Genomic DNA, 26178 nt, shown 5'->3' with positions numbered 1-26178 from the left:
AAGAATGGGATTTTAAGAGCCGTAATAAGATGGTCATGGTTAACATTATAAAAGATGTTTTTTTCATTTTGTTCATGAGTATTTCTGTGACATGCCAGAGATTCTATTTTTATTCAGTTGAATGAGTTATGCAGGCATTTTAGTCCCACTCAAATATTGTATTAGAGTATAAGTATCACAGTGCTTCAACATCTCTCTTTAATACAGCCTTTCTACCTGCATGCTCTGAGAGGATTCTTTCTTCTTTTAAGCCAGACAGCTTTAGAGTTTTCTGTTTCTAGGCACTTGTTCCTGACCCTGGGCTGCAGATTTGGTTGTGCCAAATTCTGCACGTGGAGTTACCTGGGTCAGAAAAAAATCTTTCAGGGTTTTTTTGTTTGTTATTTAATCTGAAAAAAAATCAACTGAATGAATCTACAACATATTTCCATAAATGCTTTGAATTACCACAACTCAAATTGACAATAAATTTTGTCACAAGGGCAGGAAACATTGATAAGAGAGAAGAGTAATGTATGAAAAGCAAGAGGGTATTTTGTGAGATAGATTATGATTGATAGGATATTTTTAATAAAATTATGTCTTTTCTTGAGGATATTAAAACTGAAAACCATGTTGTAAAAGTAAAAAAAAATTTTTTTTAGTCATTGGTCCTATTTTTCAGCACTACACTTTTTAGACGTACACTTAATAATTTTATTCCTGGTATTTCTGTTGCATGTAGAAATGGAACACCTGTTCAGGTTCACTTCTTCCCTCTAACCATTTTTTTTAGCTTTTAATAATGCTTGTTATCTGGAAAAGTTTGTTTTTCTGGTCAGTAGACTGGGTCATAATTTCTATTGCATCATTTTCTCTTTCTGCTAATCATGAATTTGGTCGCTGTAATAATAATAACAAAACCCCAGCAGATAAGAAATGTAAAATAGAGGATTTAGAAGTAGTTCCATCACCAAAAAACTTGTTTCACATGAATAACACTTGCCTGAAATAGCTCTTTAATAATTAAATAACTAATATTTCAGTTCTCCAAGACTTCCACATGTGGAACCCCCCTGAAGGTTATGAGTTCATGCTCAAAGACATTTGGATTAGTATCTATCTTGAGTGTACATCCCTTTTATCATCATAACATCATAATCATTCTTTATCTGCAGACCTGTGAAGTGAGAAACTTGTTTCTGCCTAAAAGGTGGCAAAGGTGCAGTATAGAAAGGATAAATGTTTCAAAATCAAAAAGAAAATCTGTAGAATGTCTGGAAATAATTTGGGATTTTCTTGATAGTGTGAAACTGCTGGTTCATCCTTCCTCCATCCACTAATGAAAGTTACCAAATTAAGATCAAACTTATTTGGCAAAAGATGATGAAATAATCTGTGATGAATAGAAAGAATAAGGATCACATCACTTAGAGGAGAGCTACAGTCCTATTGGTGCACTAGGCAGAGATAGACTTTTTGCCGTAGAAAATTCCACATGTGGAATCTGGATTTGGTCCTTTGCTTTTGGCCAGTTTGGGCTGGGGGGTTATGAGACACCACATTTCTTCTTGTGGATATGCTGCTTATTACATTGTCTGGGCTGTACTAGAGTAAGAGTTAAGAGCTGTCAAATAACTTCATTTTCCACTTTCCCATCTGCTGCTCAGTGTGAGAGAGGGGGATGGATCTACTAGAATCAGTGACTTTCTCTACACCAATCCCTTCTCTTTTCCAAAAAAGGTCTACATTTTTCGTGATTCATTTTGCTTTCAGTGGGATTGCTGGTTGTATATCCTCGCAGGCAACTGCTCTTTACACTTTGAAATTAGGATAAACTTCTTTTTATCTTGATTTTCATAGCCACAAAATAGCTTGCTTTAATATTTTCAATAATTTTTCCCCAAAATTTATTTTCTCATAAGAACATTCTCTTCACTCTTAATAATTCCAGTGCCTATTCTCTCATACTTAAAATAACTAGCTATGTTTTTATCTTCCAGCCCTAACTTTTGGAAGGGTAGCAGGTTTACCTCTCATTAACTCACTTGCTATTATGTAATCTTAGCCATTTTCCTCTAGTTCTTTATAGGTTTTTTCTTTTAAGTTACATGTCATATTAATATACTCATGGGATAGCTTTCCTAATCATCAGTGGTCATTTTTATTTCTGAGTTTGACATTTTTTCTTTAATGTCTTTTAATTTGATGTGGTCTGAACTTTTTAAAAGTTCTTTGGCTTCCCAGTAACATATTTTTGTGTTTTTCATATTTTCCTATCTAATGAAATGCAATTATTTGTGTGGTTTAGTTATTCGTTCCTGAATTACGAACTGTAGAGACTGTGAGGAAATGGAAAGATTTTGTGTTTAGTTATTTATTCCTCAATTACGAACTGTAGAGACTGTGAGGAGATTGAAAGGTTTTGTGGGATATATATTCTAGAAGCAGGTCTTCAGTTAGATTTAAAATAAAAACGAATTTAAAATTTGATCAGAATTTAAATGAAGTGGAAACCTAAATCCATACGCTAAGCGAAGAACCTATTTTGTTTTACCATACATAACACAGGTTTTTCTTTAGACAGCCCATCACCAAGAAAAATAAACATGGCAATTTATTATTCTTAGCTCTACCAGAGGACATGCAGAAATGCCTTATACTCCATTTGTGTCTCTCTGCACAAATGAGCAGACAGATGTTTTGTTTCAGATAGGAGGAATTTTCATGAAAAACAGATCCATTATTCCAATAGACTTATTAACTTAGAAGGTTTTTAAGAATGGCCTCATTTATGGCAGTTAAATTATTATAAATTTGACAAATCTCTAGGGTATCCAGTATTCATATGAAAAGCATGACTTCATAGATGTTCAATACATCTGAACATCTGAAATTCATGTCAAATCACAACCTTAAGTTTTCTTTCACTTAAAAAATATTCTCCTTCTATCCCTGCCCCTTTCCACACTGGGAAAAACGGGGCAAAAATCAGGCTCCTTTTTGTCTTCTGCTTCAAGAGAAATGCAAAGGTTTAAAGTAACTGAAGAAAACATGAAGCCCTACATTATTTACATGAGTAAGAATTCTACAGATGAAGCCTGACATAAAGGTGATTCCGTGGTGTGGGTCAAAAAGAAATTTATCCAGACCTTTTCACACAACTGGGGATATCTCTCATCTAGTGAAAAGAAAAATATCCTTTTCCTCCCTCTATAAAGTTTGTGTTTTGTGTAATTATGCATTCCAGGTATTTTCTTCAGGTCATCTCACTATCTTCAGTGGGCATTGCATCAGGCCTTACTGACAGAAATCCTTTGGCTGGGTCTGTAGCAAATATAAATACACCTAGCTTTGTTAACTCGAGTAGAATTTTGCAGCTGAGGTGGTTTGATTGTGTTTTGATGAGATTGTAAGCCTCTGTACGTGCATGAACATAAACATATTGATATAAATGCTTACGAAGTACTCATGGAGCAAATTTTTGTCAAGAACTGCAGTAGTCTGTATAACAAAGGACTGTTTTATCGTGAACCAAAAATATGTATGTTTTCTAATGTTGCAAAACTGCTGTTGCATGTTCCTTAGTTTAAAAAAAAAAAAAACAAAATTCAGGCTTCAGTAGCCAAATGAATACTGAGATCAGTTGAAGGAAAGCATGAGATAGGCCTGTAGTCCTGTGGCTGAGGGTTTATTTTTTATAGTCTAGTTTCAAATAGTGCAGAATGGATCTTCATTTTTACTTTAAAGAGATATGAGAGTACACACTCAACTTCTTGTTGATCTGAAAAAGGTACAAAAGAAATGGAGAAACCTGATGCTTTCATTGAAACCACGGGAAAAATCAGGGGCCCTCAGCATGTTTGCAAAACATGTGTTAAGTGCCTTAGGCTGCTGATAAAAATTGGAGTTCCCTGAATGGAACTTGAGTGCCTTTCACATAGTGCAAAATCTCCATTGAAAATACTCCGGTTTATAGTATTAAAAGCAATACAAACTAAAAAATAAACTACACCAAAAAAAAAGTTGTACCAAAATGGATAACCCCAAATCTGACTCATTAGCTCCTTCAACCCCAAACTGCACATATCCTTCAGCTGATACTAAAATACTTGGCATTAGTCTATTGTTATGAATGTCACTGTTCTCTACAATTTGCTTAAGATTAGATTTTTTTTTTGAGTATTATAATTGGCAATTTGGCAGAGCATAAAGTATGAGATAATGAATTGAAAGAACAGGCTGTGCTTGCAAATTCAAAGCATTTACATATGAACTGTCTGCAGTTCCTTCGGAAAATTTGTATTCTGAGTACTGGTACTGAGTACTGGTCCTGACCTCACTTGCAGCTCCATTACCCCCTGTTCAGCACGATGATAACATTTTCTGATATAGTAGCTTCCCCTTTGTAAAGAGTTATCTTACATTATTAGCATGTAGCTCAAACACAAACTTAAAGTAACTGATGCTCTGCAACTTTTTCAGCACTGACAAGGGTCAGAAAGCACACACAAACTCGCTCCTTTGCTTCCTTGTCTAACCCTTGTACATTCAACGCTAATTAAGGTGCTCCCTAAAAAGTTCAAGACTGTTATTTTGGCCTATTTCCCTGTGGAGGACTGCTGGGGTACACAGTACCTGCCTCACACGTCGTTCATTCATTGGAAAGTTGCCTCCTGTCCAGCCATTCAGATTTTGTGTGGATAGAGAGCAACGTAAAAGCCTAAAAGACATCAAGTCAAATGAGAAATGGAGCTGGGGAAGGGTCCACAGTGCAAGTCTGATGAGGAGGGGTTGGAGGAGCTGAGAGAAAATGAGATTCAGGGGGAAACCTTCTTGCTCTCTACAACTGCCTGAAAGGAGGTTGTAGCCAGGTGAGGGTCGGTCTCTTCTCCCAAGTAACAAGTGACAGGACAAGAAGAGATGGCCTCGAGTTGTGCCAGGGGAGGTTTAGATTGAATATGAGGGATACTTGCTTCACTGAAAGAGTGATAAAGCACTGAAACAGACTGCTCAGGGAAGTCATTGAGTCACATCCCTGTGGATATTTAAAAGCTGTGTAGATGTGGCACTTAGAGACATGTGCTGGGTTTGTGGTTGGATGATGATCTTAAAGGTCTTTTTCAGCCTAATGATCCTGTGATTCTCTGAGTATGTTCCTTATTCCAAAGAAAGAGAACTCTCCTGTCTATCAACTGATAAGGGAAATTTTAGCTGTACTTGTAGTCCACCTTCTAACTTTTTATATGATGTTTACATGATGCACTGTCTATATGTACTTCATAATACGGAAGTCAAACCTGTAAGATTCATAAGCAGACTTTAATTAATCAAAACCTCTGAATTGTTCTTGTTTCACTTGTTAAGTGATGAAACAGTCCTAGTTTCAACCCTGTCTCCATAGCAGCAAATGAAAGAACTTCTCTGGGATCCCTGTGCCCAGTCCTCTAGTGCAGCCAGCAGCTCTGCCACACAGTCTGTTATGTACCCTGCTCAGGATTCATCAGCATCAGGCATTTTTGGACCCCAGGACTTTTACTAATTTTTTTTGCAGAAACTTAGATGACTACAAATATCTTCCTAATTTGCAGTCCAGGTATCAAAACTCTGCTTTAATATTAGCGGCATCTCTTCACTTTACAAGAAGAATTGCATCTCTGTTGAAACACTTTTACACTCCAGTCATCAAAGAGGTAAAAAATTAGGCCATTTTAGAGTGACTTTGCTCATACACTTAGAGGGATGGTTTATGTTAATAACAAGATTTAACTGGCCTTAAAAATGAAGTTCTTGTTCTACAGGCCTGTGGTATAACCGAGGTAAAAAGGGACTCTAACTTGCTACATCTTTTTAGGTTGATGGACTAATTTGGCAGCAAGCTAACAGACATACTACCTGCTTTAAAAATCCACAGAAAAGATCCAAAAGAATATTACAGTCGACACCAGTTCTTATTAGTGACGTGTTTTTGTAAAAATGGTATAAAAAAATTTAAATCAATTTTCTGAAGCAAAGATCCAAAGTGAAATTTCCTATACGAAAACTCAATGGCACGTAACATAAAAGTTTTTGAGAATCAGAGATCAAATTTTAAAGGCCAAAGCTACAACAGTGCCTAAATATATATTAGAATTTGGTTTCAGGTACTTCAAATATTTTGCCTGGTAATTCCATGGCAGATGATAGCACTGTGTGACTGGTGTCATGTTGCATTAAAAGCTTATTATTTTCTTTTAATATTCCTCCCCCCACATACACATGTAGTCCCATTTAAGCATTTATATATATATATATATATATATATATATATAAATATTTGTTTTTAAACGTGGACCAATTCTGTCAGTAATTTAGAAATTTATTAATTTAGATTACTTGGATTGTCCTTAAAAAGCATTGTACCAATGTGCATACAGTTCTCTTTAGTAATTTACAACATTCTGTCATCAGAAAAAAGGACGTTTTTGTTTGGTTTGGAATATGTTTAACACTGTCAGTTATTGTTGTAATAACATTAAATTATTTTACTTCACTGCTGAAAAGTAACTGTATAGATACTAAAATAAAATACCAAATTCTTTGACAAGAAGTTTTCCTACTATTATAATTGCAAGCAATTAAAACAGTTTGGTTTTTTGCCTTTTAGTATTGTCTTTGTAGAAAATCATTACATGCATTCAATTAATTTTTAACCTAAGTTTTCTAAATCCCATGGTTGGATTAGTCAGGTACAGAGCTGAGTTGATCAACTTACTAGTTGCATATGATAATTTTAACTATAGAAAAATTCATCACAGGACAACATTTATGACATACAGTGTTTAGATACTTGTTTGCAGAGGTGTTTTCAAACAGGAGTCAACAATGGCACTGAGGCACGAGAAGAATAGTTCAGATCTTAACAGTAAAAGCAAGTGTAAACATCAAATGGTCAACATGCAGAGAAACAGAAAATGTTGGGTGTCTTTGATAAATGATGGCTAAGAAGGGGTACAGTAATAGTATACAAAACAACGAAGGACACAAAGATTCACAACTTTTATCCAATGCATTTTTACACTCAAGCTGAAGAACTCATGTCATTATATGATTAGAGTTTTAAAGTAATAAAAATACCTTATATCTCAGCCTGCTAGAGGCTTGTATAGATATTAAACAGCCTCTGTATTGTGAGTCAACATGGATCATGAACTTGTTGGCAATCAAAAAATGCCAGCTCCTTAATGGTTAATGAGACCACCTATTTTTATATGTAACTGTGGAATAGACTTTGGACTGCTCTACAAAGGCAAACTGATTCACAGAAGGCTAAGAACAGAACTTGTTATGAGCTAGCAACAATACACTAACTCCCTAAAGTAAGACATTGTTAAAAATTTTTGTATCATAATATTTTCTAAGAGTGATATATTAATAAAGCAGCCTGCTTAACCATTCTAGTGTGACTTACTCCACATTAATTTCCCTCTGTAAACAAGCCCAGGATTTCATAGGGATAAAAATCTATAAAGACAATATAAATTTCTTATAGTGTGGGATTTACATTTATCATTTGTTGGTGATTGTAACAGTTCTGAATCTGTACTTGGTAAATGATAAATTGGGTGCAGTTTGGTGGTCTTTATGTTCCTCAAACTGGCCTTGTCCAAGAAGCATAAACATTGGTAGGCCACTGCCCTTTCCCTGATGCTACTGATACCTGTACAAATGCTCTACTTTGTCCAGTCCTTCTCAAGGAATGGCATTAGTCTGTATGTGCTCCTCACAGATTTTCTGGAATTGCTAACCTGTAATTTAATTTGAATTCCACTGGTGCTAAACTTCACTTTTTCAGGGAACTATTGTGAGCTCACGTAAAACAACATGAACCTGTTATGCAGGAATGTGTTTTCATACTAACTGTGAGATGGGCTACATTTCTGATCAGGCAAAACTAATGGAATACAGGCAAATTCCTGCATGTAAAGAACAACAATGCCTCTGGCAATCTCTGTTCATTGGAGGTTTGAGGATGGTCCCTTTAAATTTATGTTAACACTGCTTTCCAATTTCCTGGAAAGAGGAAACTTATGCTGACAGGGAGGCAATGCATAGGGTTGGAATATAGGCACTATCCAATCAGTGAAGCCAAAGGTGGGAAGAAGATCTTCTTTTTAAGTAATAATATATAGGTAATATTAGTTCCATTGGTTTACTTACAATGTAACCTCAAATGACAAACATCTGTTTTTCGAGTTTTCTTCCCAAAAGCCCTGACATTTCCAACATAAACAAACCTTCTTATATTTTTCATGATAAAATAGTTTGAAGTTGTCAAGATTAGGACTGTCATTAGTATTAAAAAAACAAAGCAAAGCAAAACAAAACAAAAGAACTAAAACCACCACCAAAACCCACATAAAAACTGCATCCAAACCCAAAAACAAGATCCACAAGAAAAACACATCACAGTTGTTCTCATAGTTTTCTATATCATACTTGTACAATTTACAGAGACAAAGGATGGGAGAAATAGCAGATTAAGAATTTGGCATTTTTTTCTCCTTGTCTCCCATCTTCATGAATGTTTGCAAGGACCACATACCTGAGCATCATGGGACATACTTAACTTTTGTATAAATTCTGTTTCCAACATAAAAATAACTGGTGAATCACTGTTCAGATCTCAAGTATGTTTTTAAATTCTGTTGTGTTTTCTTTTCTCTCTTCAGTGCATCTGCAAAACATTCCACTTTTAGGTCTTGTATACTTGGGGTATGAAGCATTTCTGTGATAAAGGGTGAGGGAATCTGCAGAAGTCCAAGTGCTGTATGGGAGGTCTGAGTGAACCACAGAAAAAGGAAAAAAATCCTACAGGGTAAAGACTTGTTTTATAGTGAAATTCCGTGTCCCAAAAAATTGTGTTTGCTTATTGGTATCAAGTGATGGGTTCCTAGAAATACCTAATATAAGACAGGTAGGAAGGTAAGTGGGAAAGGTAAGCAGGTAGGATAGTCTCACAAATATGGTTCTGTGTTTGTCTTTTAGGAAAACTTACCTAAAATCAGGAACTAAATAATGTTCAGTGCAATTTATCAACGGTATAGGAAATAATTTTTGAAGGACGATGACAAATGCAGAAATGTAGGCGGAAATAACTGTTTCAGGCTGCTGTAAATGGCATTATATTCACGTATTTCAAGACGTGGTATGTATTAAATGTGGAATTCAGATGTCTAATGCATTTTAATAATTAATGTAAAAAATTGTTAGACTACTATTTACACATTATATGCAATAGTACATACGTGATTAGCTGTGTCTATGAAATTTGACAAATCTCTAGGCTGTGGAGATTCACAATGAGCTGTAACACCCAACCTCCCCAAATGCACTCTGATAATGTATGAACCACAAAGACATTCCATTATTTTAAGTCTCATGTCAGAATTTACTAATTGTTAAAGATGTATTAAAATACTTGGAAAATAACTGATTCCTCTTTGTCAAAAAATATTTGTAAATACATAGTATTCCACAAATACTCTGATCTGAAAAATACAAAAATACAGTTGAAGTATTTTTATATGTAGTCTAAACATAATAACTTAATGGTTTGTTATAAAATGGGCCTCAATTTAATTTAAAAGGAGTGACAAATATTTGGAATCTAGAAAAAAAAATTCAGAATGGAATTTTTGCATGATATGTTTTCCAAGAAGACTGCTGTCTTGCATGCAAAAATGGGCAATTGCCAGCTATTTTCAGCCTCCCTAGCAGTTATTTTCACAAACCTACAATAGATTTTGCTTATAAAATGCTCTTTCTACAGTATCACAAAAGAATACCTTTCGTTACTTCCTGCTTCCATGACACATGTTAAAGATCAGAGCAGAGTAACTGTCAAATCTTGCCTCAGACCCTCAAGGCGTTCTCAGTGCCCCCTATTTCCCCTGATCCTTTTTTTTTTCTTTTTGAAGGCTTTGCTCCCAACTATAGAGTCAGTTAATGGCATGTGCATCCCCATCCTAGCCAGTGTGGACCAAACTGGCGTTTTAGCTTGAGTGACTCATAAAAGTAGATTTTAAGCTAAGATTCTGAATTATGAAGTGGAACTGCAGAGACAAGAGCAGACACTGTGTTCTACAGGCTACGCTGCAGGGAAATAACCTGAAACAAAACAGGAGTGGGACGAAAATAAATTGCCACAGTAAAATCTGTGAGTTCATTTCTCGACTTCTTTTCTACCACATTAGGAGTCTTCAACATCGGGATGGTTATGAACTAGGATGAAGTTCTTCAGTCTTTCTTCTCAGTGTAGTGCCTTTAATCTGTGAAGAAAGGCTGGATTTTTTAATTGTAGCATCATTTTTGTGGTTTCTTTTTAGTTTGTATTTCATTTGAAAAGTGACCATCAAAATCAAATTAGTAATCTGCTAATCTCACAAGATACTACATCGCTGCTCCTAATCTGTTGTCTTCAAATTATGAACGGCAGAATTAATTAAATGTCTTAGCAAAGCATCAATTTGGGAGTAGTGATAACTCCAAGTGTCAAAGTACATCTATCTGCAAACATTCTGTAAATAAGGTGCACAACAGTAGTTCCTGAGTGCATCCCCTTGCATCTAGCTGTGTTAAAATGCAAGTTTGTTAAACAGCCATGGAAGTTTTCCATTTTAAACTGGCCCAATGGGATGAACATAGAAATGAAATCATCTGACTCCACTGGAAAACCTTCAATTAATAAGATTGCCCATTAACACAGTGGCTTGCTGCATCCTCTGTCCTGTATTGATTTTTCTATACATCTTCCTCAACACTAAATGAAACTCCAAAATTTGAGAAATTTTATGTGAACGACGAACTAATCTGCTGAAAACTTCTACATTGTTTGGTTGATGATATTTAATTCAATGAAATTGAGACTGATTTCCTATGCATCTATTTTTTGGGTTTCAGTCTCCATTTTTTGTGGTTTTTGTCCTGTAGTATCTCTTTCTGTGCTTTCTTTGGGCCTGATTCAAAACTGTTGTTCTTAATACTGCAATATTTTCTCAGAGCTAGACATTGTTTCACATCATATGTTAAAGATATAAACAGGAAGTTAAAATTTCTGACCTGGGATGTGTCCTATATGTGTTTTAGGTCCTGTTACACAGGGATTGTCTCAGCTGTTAATGATGGCCAGGAAGCAGGCTGAAGCACTGGATCCCTGGTCATTCACTCAGTTCCTTGGTTTACTGTGGATCATTCAAAAGCTGGAATTGGAGTCCTCCCAAATAAAGCAGGATGAATCAAATCAGTGCATCAGATTTAGCTTCCTCTACCTACGCAGTCTTTTAAAAAAACTATCTTGGAATGTTTAGCACCCTCACATGCCCCCTCATGCCACTCCCTCAGCCCCTTCGGTCACCTCAGTTCTGTGCTACATAATCAGTCTCTCTGGTAGGTTGCAATGAAGCCATTGTGTTATTACAGGCACTTTGAAATTTTAAAAGTGTGCAATAATAATAATAATAATAATGCATTATGGCAACAGGGCACCACCTGGGGCCCAGAAGGTGGTGAAGTCCAAAGGCAACCTACCTGGATGTGGGCGGTCTACCATAGAAGAGGCTACCCTTAAGTGTTGTATTTATTTAGGTGTTTGAAACTGGTAGTGTTGAGAATGTGAGGAAAAAAACCCTTCAGGGTTGGTCTTCTGCTCTACCTAAATCATTTTGCATGGGAGGAAGTAAGTAGTTTAAATCAGAAATTTTGGTCTCATTTCTAATTAAGAACTAGTGGGTTCTTTTTTGTTGGTTGGTTGGGGGTTTTTTGGTTGGTTTTTGGTTGTTTGCTTGTGTTTGTTTGTGGTTTTTTTAATAAAAAAATTGCTCTATCCTAAAGATTTAGGAAGAAAATAAGCTTTTGTCTGTAATGAAAGGTGTAGTGGGAGCCACTCACATGTCGTCTCTGTACCAGCCTAGTCAAATGACAGGTAGTGTTGCATTAAGAAACTATGAAGGTTTTCCTTTTCAGGATTTAAAAGTTGTATGTGATGTGTCATTTCTAAAAACATGTAATTTCGTGTTTTAGGGAAAAAGAGGATTTGTCAATTTGTCTAGATTTTCTTTCTCAACTTCACCACAAGAGACAAATGGGTAAAGAGCAGAGGCTTAGCTGTAAAATCCAAAATCTTTTGGCATAGAGTGGAAGAGTTTTATTTCAAGTAACTTGAATGCATGTACAGGAATAATTCTGAAATCTTGCTTGTATCACCGATGCTGTATGTTGGACACACTGGAACTTCACTGCCTTCATTTCTGTACCCAACTTGAACCATCACTATCATTCATTTAACTCTTGTGAATGGTGATTCTTCCTTCATCATCTTACTGTGGCTTTTAGTGTATAAAGGTTATTGATAGAGGATACCTGTGAATCAATCTCCAGTGATTGGGAGGAGAGAATGAAAAAGATAAGATGGCTTCAGCAGTGATTTGGCCTACTGTGTGTGAATAATTTTTGAGGAGCAAGGCTTAGAAGGAGTAAAATTTGGGGAACTCACTGGCACATCTGTAAAACTCAGTTTCCTTGGATGTTAACCTCTCCTTGGTCTTCAGGTTTTAAGAACCTTCTGTTTTCTACAAAACAAACCAACCAACCAACCAAACAAATATCCAAAACAAAAAACCCACAATCAAATAATACAAGCTTTCCAGAAGCCCACATAGGACATATTAGTCTGGCAACTAATGTAATGCTACTTAGAGTTTTCCTACTAAAACCCAATAAAACCTGTTTTCTTTCAAAATAAACTCACACACAGTAAGCTGGAATCCCTATTCTAAATCAAGCAATTACAGAAAAACAGTAGCAGAAGGGGCACTGACAGGTCATGTGCTTCACCCTTTTTGTTCTGAGGCATGATCCATCCTGTTGCTCCTTAACCTCTGTTTGTACAGTTGATATTTAAATGTACTTAAAGCCTGCTAATTTTCTTACTGTAGGGCCTCATGACTGGACCCCAGAATTTGTCCATTGTTTTATTCTAGGGCAATACATGCATTTCCAAGCAGAGGACTTAACCATCCTTGTTACACAATGCCAAACAATCAGACAATGGAAGTTAAGCCCGTTGTCAAATTGCATTTACAATTGACATTCTGTGAGACAATAGAAGTTACTACATACATCTTCAGTGCATGTGGGAGTCATGCCATTAGAAATGACATAAAACTGATTATGCAGACAGAAAATAAACATTTTTCTTCCCTTAAAGAATTTGAGATTGATGTATAATTACTTTGCTTGCCAAGGAGAGACTTCCATAATCAGTATAAATCATAAGGTCGTTAAATTGGTAGGGCAATGAGAAATAAATCAATGCCCTGAAGATGACTTGTAATTGCTTGTTGCAGGATACATGGCTGAATGATATTTTGTAAAGACCATACTGTGCATCCATCTAATTGGGTTGGATGTGTTTGAGAGTCTACAGCAGAGCTCGCTGAATAAGTCAAAGACCACCCACATATGAACCAAATGACTTACGTGTCTGTGGGACACTCAGGAAAATCTGTACTTATTGCTCCATTTCAACTCTATCAGGAAATTCCTAGGCTGCCTTCAAAAAGGATAGAAAAAGAAACAAAAGCTCGATGCAATTCCTGTTGGGTAATGTAACAATATGAAGACTAAAGGGAAATGCAGTCATAGCGACAGTGATACTATTTTGGAATGTTCTGCATGTACGTGCTTCATAATTGGATTCAAATGACCAGCAAGTGACACTTCTCCCACAGGCAGCCAGCTCTTTCTTGTAGCCCTGTCTAATAAATAGTTTGGAATCAAAATCGCAAGAAATTAAGACTTTGCAGTTCGTGACCTTTTAGTACTGTGGGTTTATAAATAATATATTAATCAAAATCAACTTAATTAACATGTCCATCTGCAGAAAGGCAATGAATAACTATTCTAAAATTGAAGTAAATTGTGGTACAGGATTATCAGAAGGCTTTGCATTCTAGAGAATTGCCTTGAGTCTGTTCTGCAACCTGGGCAAAATAAATATGCATATCTAAATCGCATTTATTCTATTTTTTTCCCTGTGGATTCCATGCTTTTTTGTTCTCAGTTAACATTTATATCAGTCTGGATTAACTCCACTAAAAATAATAGGATCATTCCAGATTTACATCAGTGTCATTTGTTTAACGTGCCTGTTAGTGGTGAAGTAAAAGCTTCTATTAAATGTTGTTGCTCATTCAACATGCTTAGTTTCAAGCAAATGTATTTGTTTAGTATGGATGACAATGATAAAGTAGTTATATGACAGTAGGGTTTAATCAGTGTCTAATGCCTGTTGTGTTTGGAGCTGTATGAGTATAAAAGACATGTTCCTTATCTCCAGATGTCTTAAGATTACAAATGAAAATAATAGGCTTGGCATCATGCAAACAAAAGGGGGAAAAAAAGTACAGTGGATGTAGTTTTGTTAGTTACATATTGTAACTGGGTTTTTAGGTTTTGTATGTTGTTTTTTACCTGGGAGGAGACATAATGGAAAGTGGAGGCAGTAGAAATGGCCAAAACAGTGACTGCAAAAATCCTGGAAAGGCATAAAAAGTGAGGACTAAGTAAGTTACTAAGAAGAGTAAAGAAGTCTGAAATGATTATTTAATCTGAGCCACTCTGTTTTATTGTTTGCTGAGAATAAGACACACAAGTGTTAGAGACTTTTCAGAGTGCTTGTTGAAGCAGCTCACTACCTGCAGATTTCCATGGCTACTATCCAAGCATGTAGTTCAAAGAGCAGTGAATGTGACATCGTTCAAAATTCCAAACAGTGTTATAGATTAAAAATTTGTTTATTACCCAAATGTTTATAAGGAGCCAAAGCAAAAACTGCAGCAGAACTCCAAAGCATACAGGCCATTCAAAATTGAGATTCATCATTCTCTATGAAGCTGATCACCATCTTTCTCAAAACAAACTACATGAGGAAAGTAGAAATTTTATATTACACATTTTTCTAATGATTGAATCCAGTTTTAAATTTCATTTATGTTCATATTTAATGTTAAGGTTTTGATGTCAAACAAGTAAGAAGACAGCAAAATAGTTTGCAATCTGTTTGCAGCTAAATATATTTATCTATTTATCAAATGAAATACTCAACTAACTTGAAGACTTCATGGCCATCTCTATTTGCCTGAATTATGCTGAGTTAGTCTTCAGAAGAAAATCCAAATATTTTGAATTATGTGAGAACATAAGCAACTAGAAAATACTCTGCAGTGTGAACCATGGTCAGTTTTATTATGGAGACTTTGCTCCAGTAATCATAGTCTTCTAGTAGAAATAATTTGCTGAAAATAATAGAATAATGATATTTCTTTTGTTGCTTGATTATATTCTACTTTCCCTTTCATCCTGTCTCAAACCTTTTCTGAATCATGACTATTTCTTTTTTTTCTGGTGAGATTTATACAGTTGTCCTTTTCTGTTACCCATGAGCAACAATGAGAGAAGGAGCTTATGCTTTTCTAAAAAGATGAAGTTGTTATGTTTCTGCAGTGGTTTCTTAGAGAAGACCTTGGGCCAGATTTTCAGGTGGAACAGTTCAGTGCTGTTCCATCAAATCTGGTTCTTTTAATGCATGCAAACAAAATATGCAGGCAGGAGTACAGTACACAGGAGAGTTGAACAGAATAGGTTTGTGAGCCATCCGAGCTTTGGACTTTGTTGAATGTCTTAAAAAAATATAAGAAAAAACCCCAGATTTAAAGATATTAAGGCTTCAGCTGGATAAACTAGAGACATAATATCTCCTGAGTCTGTTGTTCTGTTGCCACATCTCAATACAGAGCAGGGATAAAGTCTTTGGAGATTTTTCCCAATAATGATCTTGAATACCTTTCGGGGACTTGAGCCCTTCCAAAGTTTATATTCTACCAGTACTGGGGAGTATGTTCTTTTTTTCAGCACCTCTAGTGGACATTTTCATTTTCACTATCACTGCCTAAATACAGAAGGGGAAAAACAGAGGGCATTGAATTGCCACAGATTGGCAGTTGTACCTAATCTTCATGGTTGTGTGGTCATGTTAGATAAAAAGGAGCTGCTTCTCCTGTTAAGCATCTGAACCTGGATGCTTATGTGTAAAGGATACAGAAGATTAGGAAACACTTTTGACTATGACTAAATGTATTTCATAACAAATCAGATATTTAGGCAGGGAAGTAGACTAAAGATCTTTTCTTCCTCTATTTCCTACAGTTCTGTGATAGCTCCATGCCATTCCTTTTCATTTTCCCTACACTTCAACAATGACCTGGTAAAAGAATTGCAAACATAGCAGATGTAATTTTAATATTACCTGGAGAAGCAGATGGAAAGAGGGAAGCCAAAACCATTTCTTATTTTATATTGGGAATTAAAGTTGAGGATATGAGGTGTTTTCCCTTGGCCAGGGAGGCAGAGGGAAAGGAAGGATAATGCCAGCTGCTCTGTTACTCACGAAAGCAAGATCTCTTCGATGTTCTTCTCCACCTACATACAGAGAATAATCATCTCCTAAAAATATTTATACATCCATACTGATTTCAAATAGAACACATGCTTCCAAAAATGTAATAAAGAGATGTATGTTCCAATAATGAAGGTTATAAAATATTTAAATACTTCCTCCGCTTCTTTCAAGAGGAAATGCCAAACAGCTAAGAGGAAGGAGATTCCAGCTTCTCTTGTTTTTAGTGTGAGGTTCTTATTCCCCTTTGATTTATCACTCTCTTCTCCCAGAATAAAAACCTATTACTATTTTGTGATGCATATCCTGATCCAAACTTCATACATATGCATTGCCATATGTTTCACACTTCATATGCTTTCCTTAGTTTCATTTCAGGTTCAACATCAACACTCTTTACCCGTCATGCTTATATACACATACTTTGTTCATTTCACACATCTTCCCGTGTTTGCAGAGTGGAATAGAGAAAGAAGTTGAATTGACTATATATCTTCTGGGGAAGAAGAGACTCCAGCTCGTATCTAGGCCCTTCTACGTCATCCTTACTCACTGGTTACTTGAAAAGTATACCATAAGTTTTTTACTGACTATATGAATCCAACCTAAATTCCCTTGCTTGTGCAGGAGTAGGATTTCAGGGAAATTAAGAAAAAAACTATTGTTTTATGCAAAGCCTCAAGATGAGAAATTGCAAGCAGCTTTGGGGATCTCTAAGCAGCATTACATGGTTGAGTTTTAGGTTCCCTGTCACCGAGAGGAATACCTTGCTTGGGTTAATGCCGGGGTTGTCCTGGGTGTAGGTCTGAGGAGTGATTCCTGGCACAACTTGCTGCAGGCAGGCTGCAGGGAGAGCCCTCCTTTAGCTCTGGGTGCTCAAGACAAGACACCTGGACGTACATTTTAGACTCCAAAGAGTGTATCATGGTTTTCCAGGCAATGCAGTCCCAGCAATATAAAAAGAATCCTGCTTCTGATGAGTGAATGGAAAAGAAGATAGTACTGAAAGGAAAGGTTTGAGGTGGCTCTTCTCAGCTCTAAATCTCCTAAGATACTGCTAAGGAACTGACTATGGAGGGGTTTTCATGTTTAAAGCATTATTCTAGCATATTGCTATGGATAAGTGAAAGGACTGCTACATAAGGCACAGAACAGAGGGTCTGCTGGAATGTTAAGGGTTTTTTCCTGGAAGTCTTCTGAAGTCTGGTATTTGGTATTTTTTTGGTGGGTTTTGTTGTTGTTGTTGTTGTTTGCTTGGGTTTGTTTGTTTGGTTTGGTTTGCTTTGGTTTGGGGGTTTTTTTTGATGGAGGGGGAAAGGCATAATGTGATTTACCTGCCAGGTAGGTGAGGAAGTGATTTTGGGAATGAGATGATATAGAAGCCTTTTTCTGAACTCCACTTTCTTTGAGTACTATAATTATATAATTACAGTATCTTAATGTACTTGAAACAGAAAGGTGTTGTAAAATAGAAATCCTTATAATGTTTAAATTTTACAGTCTCCACTTACAGTGCGTAAGAGAATCAACAGTTGGAACTGTGAATTCAACAATTCCAGTTTTATAATAGCATTAGGAATTCCACCAATATATTTAGGATATCACATGGGAATACTATATACATTTATAGAAAATGGTCCTTTCGATTTATTTTCCACTTAGCGGTTTAATTATGGCTATGGATAGGATATATTTATGTTTTGGATACTTAACATATGGATACCAAAATTAGGAGTTCTTTTATGTTTTAGAGGAAGACTTTGTTTGCTTCATTTATTGACCCATACAATAATCTTTTGGTTCCCAAGGTGAGTGATCTAGTGCTGTTTGGTCAACAGCTGGCTAAACACAAGCTAGCAGCATGGCCAGGTGTCCAAGACCAGTGGCATCCTGGCCTGTATCAGGAATATTGTGATCAGAAGGACCAGGGGAGTGATTGTCCCCCTGTAGTTGGCACTGGTGAGGCGGCACCTCAAGTCTGCAAGAGAGTCACTGAGATGCTGGAGCACGTCCAGAGACAGGCAACAATGCCAGGGAAGGGTCTAGAGGGTAAGCCCTATGAGGAACAGCTGAGGGAGTTGGGGTTGTTCAGCCCAGAAACAAGGAGTCTCTGGGGAGATCTTATCCCTCTCTACAACCATCTGAAAGGAGCTCGATGACAGGTGAGGGTTGGTCTCTTCTCCCAGACAATCAGTAACAGGACAAGGGTACATAGTCTCAAGTTGCACCAGGGGAGGTTCAGACTGGACATCAGGAGGAATTTCTTCACAGAAAGGATTGTTAAACATTGGAAAGGACTGCCCAGGGTGTTGGTGTAGACATCGTCCCTGAAGGTGTTCAAGAAAAGACTGGATGTGGCACTTAGTGCCATGTTCTGGTTGACAAGGTGGTGATCAGTCAAAGGTTGGAGTCAATGATCCCACAGGTCTTTTCCAACCTAAATGATTCTATGATTCAGTGATTCTGTTATTCATGGACAAGCTGACTTTTGGACCTATTTAGGTATCAAAGTACACATTTTCAATTTTTTTGAGATCCTTATAGTTAATTTAATAATATTAGATTACCCATAATGCAGTCAATATTCTTACATATGAGGTGGCTAACAAAAAATTTACTTGGGTATTAATTCTGTTCTGCTGGTACCTGAGAAAAAGCAGACCCATTAATCTGAGAGGCATACAAAATTTAGATATATTAATTTATCTCTCTACTGGGCCTATTCAAATATACTTCATTTTTAACTGTGTTTTGCAGTTCTACTTCAGCAAGTGTGAAAATGAGGCATCCTATAAAACAAAGAATAGTTTAGTGAATTGAGTGCTCCCCTGGAAAGTGGTATTCCTTCTCTGAATCATGTAATGTAAAAGCAGAATTTGGGGAAGGAAATAGGAATAAAGTGTTATGTTGGCTAAAGGTACAGCTGCCTCAGAAAGATTCTGTTCCTGTCACTACCTTGAGCACTTGGGGCAACAAACCCCAGGGTTCAGGTGTGAGGTATTACTGCAGAATTCTGCAATATCAACCTTTGTCAGGGGATCCACCTCACTTGGCCTCTACCCATTCAGAACCTCAAATATCAGAGGAAACAACCATTCATTTGATATTTATACAGATAAGAATACAGCTTTATTCTCATTTGACATTTAAATACAGTTACGTTGTGGTTTTTCAGATAAATGTCAAATGAAAGGTTTCCAAATCTGACATTTTTTAATAGTATGCCTAAAAATGTTGAGATCAAATGAAGGACTGTGATTCATGTGGCACTTAGCATGGTCTGCCTGTCTTCTACACACAAGTTGAAGTCTAATACCAGCTAAACAGAGATCACTATGGTAGCATTTAACCAAAAAGGAGAAAAAAAGAGTTCTCTGTGGAATTAATCACGTTGAAGCAAAAAGCCCCCTCCTTTTTAGGTAATAGACACTCTTAAGTTTTACTATCAAAGAGGTAAATAACTCTGTCGAACTCCAAGACTCTCCAACCAGGTCCTTCTAGTTATTTCACACATGGAGGGTTGAATGTTTAATAGAGGACATTTTTGTTTGTAGATACCTGACATTATACAGGATTTTGATTTGGCCGAGCGAATCCACAACGTTCTGAAATCGTAATACGTGTGCAAATCACACTTCACAGAATACAGGAATTGCACTAGACAGTTGAACCACAGTACAAGTGGTTCGAGCCATGCATATACTTCCTCATGTTAGTCTGGCTAACTCACAGTCTCATGATTAACTGAGACAGAAACTTTCACATAACCAGTTCCACTCGGTTGAACCAAGGCCACCCCCTGGTTCCATTTGTGTCCAATTTCCTGACAGCCATCCCTCTATTTTTCCCCGAGCTTCATGAGTGTATCACCTTCAGCCATATCCCATCAGTCTTCTCCCATTGTAGAGGTTTATTGATCAGTCACAAACTAGTCACAGACTAGTCTAGTACTTGTCAAGAAATGAAAGAATATACATAACATCAGAAAAAAAGCATAAAGGAAAATCAAAACCAGAGCGACTCTTCGTATGACCAAATAAACCACTGTCTTTCAGGGATTCTTAACTATTTTTATTAAATTTAATTTTCTCTTCTAAAAAAATTTCACCTGTGATCAAACAGAGAGTTGTTCTTGAGATATGTCATTGAGATTACTTCAGACAAAGAGTTTGTCAAAGACACATCAGATCTCTGGCAGCATTTCTTCAATGCTGTTGAAATCTACTGTTGACACTCTATTGTCTGTGTAAGACCTTGAAAGAATGTAAGTAAATACTGACAAGTTGGTGGATTTGTCAATAAGTAACTTTGCAGTGTATTTTACAGTGATACAAGCCCTTTAAAAAAATATTCACTGAGATTTTATCGCCTTAGACAATTTTCTTTTGCTGTGTTACAGGAGAAAGGGACCTAACCCCAGATTGCTTCATATATGTAGATTTATTTGGCACACACAAGTTTACTGCCTAATGATTAATAGATCTAAAAATGTTCCAAACAGTTCTACTGTCACTACAAGTTACTGGCCAGCAAGATGTTACCATTGACTTTCCGACTTAGATAGATCTCTAATAAGTGACCATTAACTAAAATATGCATTAACCCTATATGAACATTTTATGTTTTATGTATAGTCTGCAGTGAGTTATACTCAAGAAAATCTGAGAGCTCTAGTACATTTTGGCCTTATATAGAAGGGTTTAAGAGTCACCTTTACAGTCTTAGGTGAACTACACCGATTTGAGGCACGGGGCTTCCCAGAAGGAAATGGTCTGTGAGCAAACAGCCTCTTGTTCTCCTGCTTTGGCTCTGTTCTGCTGGGTCTTAGGGAGGGACTGGAGTAGAGCCTTATCAGCAAATGTCATAAACATAACAAACCATTGGAACAAAGAGTTATGAAAGAGACCAAAGGAACAAACCATCAGGAATACTTCTGGAACAGACTGTGAATGCACAGTCTGAATAAACAGAGAGGGAGAGAGAGAAGGACTTGTACAGATGGAGGTATATTCCTAGTTTTCAAGTATGTTTAGACTGTACCAAAGGTGATATCTACAGTCCCTAAAGTTCCAAAACAGTTTTATAAAAAATAAAATTGAGAATGTTCTTTCTTTTTTGCCGATTCCCTGGAGCTCAACCACCTCTGTGAAGCTATACAGAATACCCTCAAGCACAATTTGTCATGGACAGTAGTTTGACATGGAGAATTAAAGCAGGCAGCAAGAGAGATTCTCCACTTCAACTGTCTCGTTGTTCCATCTCTTTTCTTACTCATAACAATGTTTTTTGTAATAATAGAAAAAAACTTTGTTTATTTGAAACAAAGGAATTTCTTGTGATTAATTTTATTTATAAACTTCAGTCATAAGATGGAATTGATATTGTCAGCTTTAGATGCCTCTTTTCAATAGCAATGTGCATTTTCTTGTGAGGCACTGTTACACTGAATCTCTGTACTGACCTATGAAATCAAGTACGTAGAGTTATTTCAGTGGCTCATGGGTTATTTTATTCAATTATTCATAGCACCCTTATCCTGCCAGCGTGCCCAGAGGTATTTAATAGAATCATAGAATCATAAAATCAGCTGGAAGGGACCTCTGAGATCATCAAGCCTAACCCTTATTTCACTGTGGTTCAGACAACTATCATTAAATGTCATTAATTACCTCCATGGAACAAAATAAGGAGGAAAGCCCAGAGTGAGTTAGTTTTGTTTCACAATTTGGCTCCTGGAATTGTCCACTGACAGAAAATGGGCTGCTCACCACTGCACCCTATAACCCTCCACTGCTGCTACCAACCTACTTATTAAAGGGTCAAAAGCCAAAGGTTCAATCCTTCAAGCCCTGTACACAGTTGAAGCCAGACTGTGACTGGCTTGATCCCAGTTTTCATTTGAAGGAGGTGCCTACCCTCAGCCCCCAGAAGAGGAAACTGAAATCAGAATTAGACTGTTAGCTTGTGAAATAAGTATATACTTTGAAAAAGATGTTCTTATGAATTATAAAAGGTACTTCTTTTGCTTTAAATCACAAGTTTGAGGATGAATATCATAACATCTTGAGATGGGCAAAATTCCTATTTGTATTTTGTTCATGAAAAGGAGTCTCACCCATCAAGAATTTTTAATTCCATTGGGTGATCGTTGCAGCATTGCAGATGTGAGCAAGCATAATGTTTAAAGGCAGTAAGAAGGTGTGTATAGTGAGCACTCTTCAGCATTTTTATGTATGTGGAGATAAATAATGGCAAGGTAGAGAGAAGAACCAAAAAAAGGATGGAAGATAGAATTATGAAGCTGAGTAACTCCATATTTACCAACTGATATCTCTTGGATTTTTTTTTTTTCTTGGACTCAGGGATGATGAGGAAGGCAAAAAAACCTTAAACCCATTCTTTCATGTTAATTACCCCAAAATATATGAAAATATGTGAAAATATGTCTTACCGTTAAATACTAATCACCAGGACCAAAAAGTGACACCATTCCAGCACGAAATATTCCCAGTGATCAGAATGGCACCACAAAAAAAAACCAAAGCCAAAACCAGATGTGTCAAAAAAATAATTTTTGTTATTTTTAGATGGAGAGTTCTAAACTAAATAGAAAGGTTTGTCTGAAGTCTGTCAGTCATGGGAATTCTACGGAAAAGAAACAATTTGAACTTGAATGCAGATCGGAGTTAACCATTAGACTGTTCTTTTAATTTCCAGAGCATCCATAGGACAACCCCAAGGACATAATTACAAAATTGAAATCTCACTAAAAATATTAGGCCTGATTTTCTTTAAAAGCATGACTTAAGTGTACTAGATGAAATGTCTATTATTGAACAAGCGATTTAATTCTTTGTCCTTAAATGGATAGAATTTTTATGTCTCTTTAGTTATTCTGTAGTCAGGAGAAAAAAAAAATCTCCCAAATATCCTTTACGTGTCATCAACTAAATAATTTTTTCAAATTTTATTAATTACATATCCCTATGGAAATAAACATGTTAACATGGATTGGAATAAATTAGTTTTCAAAAATGTGTACTTTGAATGAGTTTAAAAGAGAATGTGCCAATAACACCGCAAAAAATCCCTTTCAAACATCAGATGGACCAGAAAGAAAAGAATGGCAATTGCCACACTTGAAATTTTATTATTGCATGTCTGGACCAGGTTTGCCTTCTCACCATGAAAACGAAATCCACATCTGCTTAAGTTTTTTAGCAGTTTATAACCCTCAACACTGAAATTAGAAACAGGTGCCAGTTAAATGAAAAGCCAATGTAAAAAGCCCTACACAATATGTTTTCCATATGGTGAGGGAAGGCTAAGAAAGAGGAGAAAAAGGTTATTTCAAGTCATATAGTCAGAGAATCAAGGAACCCAAGTTAAAAAAAACCCAAACAAAAACAAAAATCATGAATATAAGATGGAATCTTTAACGTGATTTTGTCCTTACATGTTAAGACCTGAAAGAGGTGACCATCCAGTTCCTTTCTTCTAAAAGGCCCCCAAGAAACAGGTTGGGTAGGAGACAATCCACACAGCATGTCATTCATTTTAAGGCTGTGCTGGAATAAAGAAACCTGATTTTTTGTCATGCTAGGAAAGAGCCAGTTTTACAGCCATAGTGTTGGGGGAAATGATACTGTCAAAGCAGAAATAACAACTAATAGAGCATTTGACAGTTATTTTACTTTACAATGAGTTCTTTACACTCATAAAATTTGAAAGTCACAGTCTGGCTTCAAATGGCTTCAAAACCACAGGAATGATTTTATGAAACCCCAACATATAAACTTGAGGTTTCTTCTATCCTTTCTTTCAGATGAAAGAAGTCAACACCTTAAATTTAGGGATATAAGAGAAATCATAACATAGAACTAAATAAATGAAGGAAGGTTTTAAAACATTTGAAAATTTTGAGGTGATGAAATACTATTTCTTTTTAATTATAATGATATAAATCCTGATGAAGTGTGAGGATTAAAGTTGTTTTTCTCTTTGACCTCATAGAAATCAGAATAATGTAATTTTTTGAGACTCCCAATTTCATAAAGTTGACTTATTTTACAAGAAAAAATTATGAATTTACCACATGGAAATTGCATTTAATGGAAATTGAGACTGACTCCTAATTGACCCTGTTGCAAGTGAACACCAGAAGTTAAAATATTTTTTTCTGAATATTGAAATCTATATAGTGTACTTCTATATTGCTTTTATTACCATTTATTAAAAAAAATATTTTAAAAGGATGGAAGGAGACTATACTTATTTTTTCATACTATTTTAAATAGTATTATACTATTAATATTTCTGATTTCAGTCCAAGAATGTTAGAAAGCATACTGTTTGAAATAAATACTGAAGCAATTAAAATTGTTTTACCAAAGAAACTCTTAGCTCCTTTAAATTAACCAGAACTTGAAAGAATGTCCTGTTTTCCTCTATGTATGAACAGTCTTGAGAGCTCAGGAACCTTGTAGTGAAAAAAGGCTTTAATGCAATACTACTGTATTTGAAATTAAACAGTGTTGACTTTGAATTTTGGTAACCAAGGAAAATTTTCGTTTCATTATATAAGTTGAACTGACAAGGAATGCATTTTCCTCAGAAATTTTCTAATATTTCTTTTTTCCATTTCCAGTAGTAATACAGGATTGTCAAATATTCTTGGAGCAAATGGTCTCAAATATCGCATTTTGGACAAACTAAAGTACAATTTTCCTTGAACTTAGAAAACTTTTATCTTTTTATGGTCTCTTTTTAGACTCGGCTTTTTCACAATGTGGTCCAAACCCTACGTATTTGGATGCAGTCAAGTGCCTACAACTTTCATTTGTCAGAGGCTGGCAGTGGGGTTTAGTCATTTATTTAACAATATTGTAATAGCCAGTGGTTGGGGATATTCTCCTGACAGTGGGAGTCCTGGATTTTTACCCTTGCTTTCATATTTTCTCCAATGACTCTGTGTGTGCAAAATGCACACACAGATTTAGGAATACACAGTACAGTCAAAGTTTATTTCCTTCCAGATTTGCTGGAATACAATGGGCATTTTGCAATCTTTAATCCTTATGACTTGAAGGACTTCCAGCTGTAGGTATCAACACATAAGCCATGGTTTTAGACATCTAAATTCTCATTTATGTCCTAGACTGGTAAGCCCTTTGCCAAATTTTACCCTAAATACCTGGATCATGTGTGTGAAGTTTGAATTTAACAGGGCTGGGAGACAGGGCAGAGGAAAACCAATAGAAACTTATTCCAGTACCAGGATCAGGAAGCATCAGGGGCAGGGCAGACTCCTGCACCGAGATCTTTCCTGATAAAACAAGAAACTATTGTATTCAAGCCAAAACATATGATATGAGGAAGAGGAGGCACTGCTTGTCAAGCCAGATGTAAAGAGGCTCTGTTCCTGAATTGAAGGAGCAACAGTAGATGGGATAAGAACTAAAATGACTTTTCCTCTGATGATTTGACAAATATTTATGATAGAAAGAGCGAAGGGCTTTATTGGGAGAACACCCTGCTCAGTGATTCTTAGGAATAATTACTTTTATCCTATTCTGCCCACATGCTTGATGCTGTTTCAGCATAAAAGAAGGTATAACTTGTGTTCAAATCTGTAATTTTTCATTAACAGAGTGGTGAATATTGTGACAAGCGGCAGCAGTCTTCAAAATGCCCAAATGAGAGTT

At 36.2% G+C, this 26178-nt stretch overlaps 2 long non-coding RNA genes across 3 annotated transcripts in view; one reads left to right on the top strand and one right to left on the bottom strand.

Annotated features, from left to right (window-relative positions):
* Positions 1–26178, top strand: part of LOC108503197 — a 111561-nt gene that overhangs the window by 44643 nt on the left and 40740 nt on the right. The window lies entirely within an intron of this gene.
* On the bottom strand, positions 10182–21276 carry LOC108503198. 2 transcript variants are annotated; one of them, XR_001876756.1, is made up of 5 exons: positions 21186–21276; positions 14491–14554; positions 13498–13570; positions 11080–11233; positions 10182–10289 (listed from the first exon to the last, which is right to left on the bottom strand). It is a non-coding gene; the product is annotated as an uncharacterized LOC108503198 (long non-coding RNA). The 2 variants fall into 2 exon arrangements; XR_001876757.1 differs by having other exon boundaries at positions 11080–11201.

Source organism: Lepidothrix coronata, unplaced genomic scaffold, assembly GCF_001604755.1.
Source record: "Lepidothrix coronata isolate B3197 unplaced genomic scaffold, Lepidothrix_coronata-1.0 Scaffold133, whole genome shotgun sequence".
Taxonomy (NCBI): domain Eukaryota; kingdom Metazoa; phylum Chordata; class Aves; order Passeriformes; family Pipridae; genus Lepidothrix; species Lepidothrix coronata.
Note: the sequence above shows the minus strand (reverse complement) of the source record. Positions and strands in the feature narration are given on the sequence as shown.